General features: G+C 40.1%; 1 pseudogene; it reads left to right on the top strand.

Moving 5' to 3' along the window:
- Positions 1-1,256: 1,256 nt before the first annotated feature.
- LOC118904977 lies at positions 1,257-6,092 on the top strand (annotated as a pseudogene).
- The last annotated feature ends 3,360 nt before the right edge of the window (positions 6,093-9,452 follow it).

The following is a 9,452-nucleotide window of genomic DNA, read 5'->3' as shown; positions in this document are numbered from 1 at the left end:
CTGGGGGAAAGGTCAGACCTTGTGATTTAGAATTGCTGAGCAGCTCCTCTAGAAACATGGAGTATTCATAAAAATGGAAGTTAATCATACAATACCCATTAATTCTGTCCTTTTTTGCTAGTTTTGAAATTATGAAAATAATAATGTTCATTCTATAAAATAAAAACAAACATTATAATATTTTTTCAAAGGAAAATTAAAGTCTCTTATAGCTCCCATCACTTCTCGCCATCTTGCCAAAGTCCTGCTTACTTATTTATTCTTCAGAGGTAGTTACTGTGAAGTTTGGGGGTCTAGTATCTTCCTAGAACTTTTCCAGCCTATGGAAATGTAAAAATATACCATTTTTTAACACTAATTAAAATATATATCCTATTTTGCTACTTGTTTTTTTCCATTAAAGTATATTGTGGGACAAGTTTCTGTAGCTAGAATTTTCAGAAAATATAATTATGAAAAATCAATCAATGTACAAGGTACGGGAGCTCAAGTTGCTATGTTATGAGAGGATCAAATTATTTGCTCTCTGTAGGTCTATAGTGTGGTTAGGGAAAAAGCACTAATGTTAGTGAATCAGAATAATTAAGAGCTGAATTGCCAGGGATGACTTTATGTGTGGTTTGGTAATGAAGACATGTGAGATATATCAGTTAGGCTTGATTGCCAAAAAGTTGTTTATATAAGAAGAGGCAGTTAAAATGCAAAGAATCAGGACAAGTAAAACAGAAGTGGTGGTGGGGTGGTCCTAAATGTTGCAGCTTTTCACAAGGAGGAACAAAGTCATAATAATAAAAATGGCAGAACTGAGCGAGGCATCTGGAAGGATAAATTAAAAGACTGGTCTGGAGGGAAGGGGATTGTTTGGGATTAGTGGGAAACCCATTGGATTAGTGGGAGAGTGGTAGTACGTTTGACATGAAGGCAGATGAATTTAGACTTGAATTTAAATGTTTAAATAAAATACTTAAATAAAAAGAAAAATGAAGACATTATGTAATATGACCAAGAAGGAATATCTTTCCTTTTCACACTTATCTAATAGATACCTCATCTTTTTGAAAAGCAAACACACATACACACACAGAGCCCTTCCTTTTCAAGCAGTTTCATAAGAAGAGTAATTTTTAACAGTATCTAATTTTGTAGGATGCATATTTCAGTAATTAATATTTAAATTTGAACTAGCATGATTTTATTATGTGATAATCGAGAAACTCAGCTATTGATTTGCATAAGAGTTAAACCCAGGGGACTAGATGTATGGATTTAGAAACTATTTCGGGTATGTGTTGAAGTATAATTTGTATCTATATTTTTTCTAATAAGATGGTTCATTCTGAACCACAATCAACTCACCACTTGTCACTCATTAACTACCGTTCATGGTAGTAGTTTTATTTTAAAAATATACAAATGGAATAAGGCATATGTTTGGTAATTTTCCAAGAAGAAACTTTTTCTGGCAAAATTATATATGTATATATATTTTTCCTTTGGCCCACAGGATTCCTGAATATTATGGCATCAAAGTATAATCATCGTTGCCTAAGATTCCAGCACTGGATAAGCAGTGCTAGCTGGTTTTGAAACAGACTGAACAGTTAGCAAGATTTGTTTACTTCTGCTTCTCAGATGAAGATCAAATGAACAAATTCCAAGCGAATGGTATAATAGAAGGAGACAAGAGAAAATGAGTAACAATATTCTGCTGCTGACCTTTCCCCCTGTATTAAGATGTGATGTTCAAGGATAAATATGATTTTCCCAAGGAAAGCAGCAGAATGTTATGGTGTAACAAATGTGTATTTTTATGCCCTTAAGCCTTGTATGATGTGGTTGATTATCTTCATAAGAGAAGACAGCACCACACTCTTCATAGGAGAAGACAGAACCTCTCCAGGCTTTATATAATAATAAAAGATGTTGGGTGTGTTTTGTTTATTCCCTTTCTAAGTACTATACAAATTTAAATACGTAATTTGTTTTAAAAAATTCTGAAAGGATGAATTAAATCATTTTCAATAGGATGGAAACATCTTAAAGACAGAAATTTGGAAAAAGCCAAAGAAAGCCTCAATCTGCACATACTGCCCAATCTACCTCAGCCTTGTTTTTCAAAATCCAGCTTGTATTTTAGGATTTAAAAGTATTATACCTAAAACTTTCCTCTCTCCCTCTTTCCCATGTTTCTTCCCATTTTTTTTTTTCAAGCTTTACACTGTTGAGAATTTGGTCTAAAAGTCTGGGGCAGTTTATGGGCACCATTTGTTTTGGTCTACTAATCTTTCCCAGGCTCTCCCTATTTTTAAGACACATTCTAATTTGGGGTCACATGGATCATTTATAAGGAAATGCCTTTTTTGTAATCCACTTGCCCCTACATATATTTTTATTCGTAATATTTACACAGCTAATTTGACCAGAGGAGAAACTGCTCTTGGAACATGAGTGATTTCTGTACAGAGAACAAATTTAGTTCCAATCAAGATCTCCATGATTAGGAACGGGTGTGCAGGGTAATTTGGAATTCAGGGCAGCTACCAATGCAGCACACACATAGATTTTTAGAGGTGGTGGTGAACTGTTGAAAAGAAACTGGCTAAGATTTGAGCATCATTTGAAGTGGAAAAAGAAAAATAGCTTGTTTTGGGGCTTCCTGCCATTTTCTTCCTTTGGTAACTGAAGATTTTTTTTTTTTTTTTCTGGTTTGGGAAAAAAGTGAGGCACTGAGGACTCTAACCATAACAAAAAATTGTTCCTCTATGAGCAAGGGATATCTGTCCAGTACACCTCAGAAAAATCAGGTCTAGGAAATGATAGATGGACTCATTGCTAGGATTAGAATAAGAGGAATGGAAGATTACAGTGTTCTCTAATCCAAAATGTTTGATACTGGGTTGTTTAGAATTGTTTTGGCTGCAAGTAATACAAACCTGACATAAACTGGTTTCAGATAAAAGAAAATTATAATATTACATCCTAGAAATCCCAGAAGTAAGTGAGACTTCAGGTCTGGCTAGTTTACTAACTTGGAGACGGCATTGGGGCCAGAGTTCTTTGCACTGTCACGCTCTGCCTGGGACCATCCGGGCTGTTTCCTCTCCCGGGTGTGAGAGAACAGCCAGGGGTAGTCAGGACTATCCCTTCCTGGGTCACTTCCAGTGGCAGAGAGACAAAAAAAACCCTCTCTTTCAAACAGGGTAAGGATCTTTCCCTTCAGTCTGGCTACACTTTTGACTCCATAGGAAGTCAGGAGAAAGTCACGTGCTCAGGGACTTCGAGTAGTTGAGATCTACCCTAGGAGCTGGGCCGAGGAGAAAGTCACGTGCTCAGGGACTTCGAGTAGTTGAGATCTACCCTAGGAGCTGGGGCCGAGGCTCAGCTCCTGTTCTGTTCATTGCAGTGTTGAAATACTATTTGTTTGCTGCCATTTGTGGAAAATATTCTTGTGTGCCACAACTTAAATTTTATTCTTATTGGAGAGAATGAAGTTAGTACTGGGAAGTTAGTAGTTTTGCAGTATAGGATTGGGAACTGGGAACAAAGAATAAAAGTAATAGAACTATATGATATATAAATTGATTTGTGGGGTTCATCTGGGAAGCTAACCTTTTTTTTAAAAAAATTTATTTATTTATTTATTTATTTATTTTTAAGGCTGTGTTGGGTCTTCGTTTCTGTGCGAGGGCTTTCTCTAGTTGCGGCAAGTGGGGTCCACTCTTCATCGCGGTACACGGGCCTCACGTTATCGCGGCCTCTCTTGTTGCGGAGCACAGGCTCCAGACGCGCAGGCTCAGTAATTGTGGCTCACGGGCCCAGTTGCTCCGCGGCATGTGGGATCTTCCCAGACCAGGGCTCAAACCCGTGTCCCCTGCACTAGCAGGCAGACTCTCAACCACTGCGCCACCAGGGAAGCCTAACCTCCTTTAAAAGTACCGCTTCTGTGGAATAATGCATTCTAAATTAAAAAAAAAATCAACTTCCAATTGAGTAGGCTGTGTTTATTCCCTACATTTAACACAGAGTCTGGCATGGGAATAGGTGATCAATAAATATATGTTGAGAACATGTATGACTTTGGGAATACAACCCATTTGTAAATTAAGAATGGCTGTCTGCAACTCAACCCCTCTCTCAAGGAACTTTCATTGGGAGATATGGCATATATAAGAAAGTATTAGTGATCAATAGAAGGAAGAGTATAATAAAACACTAAATCGAATACTACCAAGAACTCCAAGCATACAGCGTAGCCATTAAGATCTAAGAGCAACAAGGGACAAAGATAGAAATTATTGCCAGAATATGTATTTTTGGGGAGTTAAAGGAATGTTGGACCTGAAAAAAAATGAAAGGGACAATCAATATTTTATAGTATTTTTAAAACTATAACTTAATAAACTGAAATTTAGAAGAATTCTCACCCTATGTTTGATAATTAGGTTCTATAGCTACAGGTGTATGCTAAAAGTATCAATAATAATTTCTTAAATCAAACTGATATTGTTAACATGTGGTCAAATATTTTTTCAGCCATGTGATTGCAACATGTGTTAGAATTTCATCAGCAATAATTTTAAGAAAAATACTTTTCAGTTTGAAGAACTCACATCGTCAAGGACCATGTCCTAGATGTACTTTCTTTCTTTAGAGCACAACAGGACCTGGTCATGTTGGAGTAGGTCATTGCTGTTGAGTAATGAATTGAGGAACCTAGGAAGCCTCTCTTGCCTCAAAATATCTCTTTTATTCTACTGTCTCCCTAGCACAATGTCACCACCAGATAGTCATTCCTTTGAGTCAGCCTATGTGCTCTTTTGAAAAGCTAGTCATTCATCCCTTAATATAAAAATAGCCCTAATATCTTCTTCCCTCTCTATAATTAAACCTGGTCACCGGGGGAATTCATTAACACATTACTGTTGATTGACACCTGCCATGAACTGGACATTATGTAAATCTCTTGGTTACAAAGATAGATGTAAGCAGTCTCTCTTTGCTTTGTTTTTAGAAGCCCATCGTTTAGTTGAAAGGCAAGCTTAAACACTGTGATGTGATGGGAGGTGTTGCAGGGACGGCAGTGCTGATATACATACTAGGGAGGAAGGAGTAACTGACGACACGGCCATGGCCAGGGCGCTGGTGCAGTCCCTGCTGGCCAAGGAGGCCTTTGACGAGGTGGACATGGCTCACAGGTTTGCTCAGGAGCACAAGAAAGACCCTGATGGGGGTTATGGTGCTGGAGTGATCACCGTCTTCAGGAAGCTCCTGAGCCCCAAGTGCCGTGATGGCTTTGAGCCGTCCTGGCCCAGTTTAATGGCAAAGGCTCCTACGGCAACGGGGGCGCCGTGCGCGGGGCCGGCATCTCCCTGGCCTATAGCAGCGTCCAGGATGTGCAGAAGCTTGCCCGGCTCTCGGCCCAGCTGACGCACGCCTCCTCCCTGGGTTACAAGGGTGCCATCCTGCAGGCCCTGGCTGTGCACCTGGCTTTGCAGGGTGAGTCGTCCAGTGAGCACTTCCTTGAACAACTCCTGGGCCACATGGAGGAGCTGGAGAGTGATGCCCAGTCCGTGTCAGATACCCGGGAGTTGGGCATGGAGGAGCGTCGTACTCCAGCCAACTGAAGAAGACTGGGGAGCTTCTAGAGCAGAACTCAGTGACCAGAGAGGAGGTGGTGTCCCAGCTAGGGAATGGCATCGCTGCCTTTGAATCTGTGCCCACCGCCATCTATTGCTTCCTGCGCTGCATGGAGCCCGACCCCAAGATCCCCTCTGCCTTCAACAGCCTCCAAAGGACTCTCATCTATTCCATCTCACTTGGTGGGGACACAGACACCATTGCCACCATGGCTGGGGCCATTGCTGGCACCTACTATGGTATGGAACAGGTGCCAGAGAGCTGGCAGCAAAGCTGTGAGGGCTATGAGGAGACTGACGTCCTGGCCCAGAGCCTGCACCGGGTCTTCCAGAAGAGTCTGTGAGGGCCACAGCTGCTGGGGCTCCGCCATACCCAGCAGGACCAACTACAGCTCCGATTGGAAACCCTGGGCTCCCTTAGCCTTGGCTACCTGCCTTGGTCTTCCTGCAGTGTGGCCGGAGTGCACCCTTGGGGCTGGGGACTCCTTTGGGGAGGTCACTGAACAGTGAGGGAGGGACGGGTGCCTTCTGGTGCTGGGTTCCTGGCTTCTGCAGAGCCTCGGTGCTCCTGGCTCCTCTGTCAGACATAAGGGACCGAGGCCGGTTTTATTTTGGAGCAGTACTTGTGGCGTTTTCCTTTATTATCTAGAACATGGGATTTGGGGAGGTGGAAATGATCTGCAACATCATTTCTCCTTGTTGGGATTTAACCAATTTGCCAGGAAGCCTGCCTTTGACTGCACAGGGCCCCCGAGCGCCAAGTTTATACGGATCAGGAGGTGGACACGTGAATCTAGCTGATCTAGATGCACACCTGGCCCTTGGCTGTCATGGGTCTTGTTAACAGCTTCCAGACGAAGTCACAGAGCAATAAACAGTTTTTTAAATCCCGCCCCCCCCCACAAAAAAGATTGTAGTCAATTAATAACCCTTGACAACAGAATATGTAAGACAAATGTTACAAGATATTTCTGAATATTGTGGTGATGTCACTCTTATTCTCCTTCATCTCCCAAATACATAACAGATGAAGGTAAAGTGACAGACATGTACACAAATGATGGTAATAACTGTAGGAGTTGAAGTTACTCATGACTGACAAACCATCACAACATTCCTTGCTTTTTTTCCAAATACTCCTCCTCAAGTCAGCAACAATTTCCTGTGCAAAATACCAGAACAATTTCTCCCAAGACTCAGGCTCACAGTCATCACCCAGACATTATTTTGAAGTTATTGTAAATATTAATTTAGACCATAAGTTCTGATGGTAAGATACATGAATGTGTATGTTGATTGGTCAATAAACCTGATTCACAGCACTATCATCAATCATAGTTTACATTTATGTGATTATCAACCCATAAGAAACCACCATCCATGTCTGAAGGCTGAGCTGTAACATATCACAGCACTTGCAAGGTTCCCAGTCCTCCCTTTAAGTATGAATCATGGGATCACAAGGTTTCTCAATCTTGGTACTTATTAACATTTTGAGCCAGATAATTTTTTTGTGGGGGGGTGAAGGGGACTTCCCTTAGCAACATCCCTCGCCACTACCCACTAGATGCCAGAAGACCACCCTCCCCCTGACCCCACCAAGTTGTGGCAACCAAAAATGTCTTCTGACGTTGCCAAATATCCTCTGGGGGGCAGGATTGTTTCTGGCTGAGGACCACTGGGTTACATACCATACCAATAGTCACTCTTCAGTACTGTAATTGATATTGTTTATAGATATATTTTATAGGGCCATAATGTGTTGAAAGGAAGTCTACATATGACTCATTGAGAAAGAATGGCAGACCAACCAGATCAACACCCATAGCCAATAATACATCAGAACTCACTTGACCACAGATGACGGTATATAACTCAATCAGGAGGCAGTGAAGTGGGAGGTGGTATGATACAACAGATTTCTTTCTGTGTGTGACTTATTTTCTGCTTTTAAAAGTAACACATGAGTCCATTTTTGAAAAAAAAAACATATATAGGAGTATGAAGAAGAAAACAAAAATTAGCCCTATTATCACCACCAGGAGACAATGGTTATTGTGGTAAATTATATATTTTTTCTAACGTTCACTGCTTTCCCATGTGATGTGCAGGGTCTTTGAGAGAGATTATTCCTCTGGCCTCAGTGAAGCCAGTCTTGTCCATAGGGCTTGTTTTGGCCAATGAAATATGAGCTACTTCTAGGTACAATCTTTAAAATTATCACATGGTTTCTCCTTGGCCCTTTTCTCTCTGCCACGAGAAAAACAAAGTACTAAAGAAGGGATGTTCTTTAAGAATAAATAGTAGGACAAAGAGGACACATGAAGGAGAGCTATACTGACTCTCTGCTGGCATGAAATTTAACCTTTATTGTTTAAAAAAAAATTTTTTTTAATGTAGACCTTATTTTTAGTCTTTATTGAATTTGTTACAATATTGCTTCTGTTTTATGTTTTGGTTTTTTGGCTGCGAGGCATGTGGGATCTTAGCTCCCTGACCAGGCATCGAACCTGCACCCCCTGCATTGGAAGGCTAAGTCTTAACCACTGGACCACCAGGGAAGTCCCACCTTTATTGTTATGCCACTAAATTTTAGGATTATTTGTTACTGCAGCATAACCTCATAAAATCTAACATATAGTATATTTTATTCTAGTCTTTTTATATACATATGTATGAATAATGAATAAAATATAAATATATTATTTAAAATATGTACATTTCTATACAAATGTATATTTATAATTAGGATAATTTTCACTTAACCTGTTTCTTTGTGATTTTTTTTCTCTTTGATAATTTTCGGGTATAATTATCCCTCTGTAACATGAATTTTGATAAATGCCTGGCATTCCATTGTACTAAGTCAACCCCCCCATGTTATTATACTTTTACTTTATTTTCAATTAACACTCTTACACATAACATCCCCACACAGAAGTCTTTGGTGCATCTCTGATTATTTTCTTAGGATAATTCAAGGAAGTGACATTGCTGGGTAAAGAGGGTGAACATTGGTAAGGCTTTTAGTAGAGATTACAGAGTTGCTTACCATAATTATCACACTCATGGACTCCGTCCAGGGTGGATCAAGATGTTATTTCTTCACATCCTCAGCAACACTGGAGATTGACATTAAATTCAAGAAGAAGAACTTTGAAAATGTCTGGGAGTAAAATACTAGCTTTTTTCAGTTTTTTTTCCTGACTTGCTAGTGAAATGATTTTTTTTTTTTTTGCATGTCATTTTAAATGCTCTACCCCTTATTTTCAAGGTCAATAGGAAATAAGTTTATAAAACCTGATTTTCCTACTCAAGTAGGATGATTAACATGGATAGGACCAAGGGTCCAAATCGATAATCCAAGAATGAGCTCCAAGTAATTTGGAACAATAAAATACAGTGGAAATGTCAGTATAGAAAAAAATTCATGTAAAGATGATTTTAAGTGGGCTTGGAAGGAATGAAAAGGCTGAGAAGCAGTGCTATGTGTCACTCATTCATCCATTAATTCATTCAACAAGTAAGTGGCTAGAAAGAGCCAGGGATTATACAGATGTTGAGGACATGGTGTTGCGCAAGATAGACAGGCTTCCTGCCCTTACACAGCTTACAGCCTAATGGCCAAAGACAATTACACCACCAACAGCCATTCAACTTGATAGCACCCTGATAGGATAAAGTCAGAACCAAGAGATTGGGTGGCAGGAGTTCCAAGAATGCCAGACGCCATCTTCAAAACATTCCTGCGAGAGAACATGTCTTTTAGCAAATGACAGATTTAAGATTTGAATCCAAGTCTCCTTGATGCTCCAA

This window comes from Balaenoptera musculus, chromosome 12 (assembly GCF_009873245.2).
Source record: "Balaenoptera musculus isolate JJ_BM4_2016_0621 chromosome 12, mBalMus1.pri.v3, whole genome shotgun sequence".
Taxonomy (NCBI): domain Eukaryota; kingdom Metazoa; phylum Chordata; class Mammalia; order Artiodactyla; family Balaenopteridae; genus Balaenoptera; species Balaenoptera musculus.
This window is presented reverse-complemented; position numbering and strand designations above follow the sequence as displayed.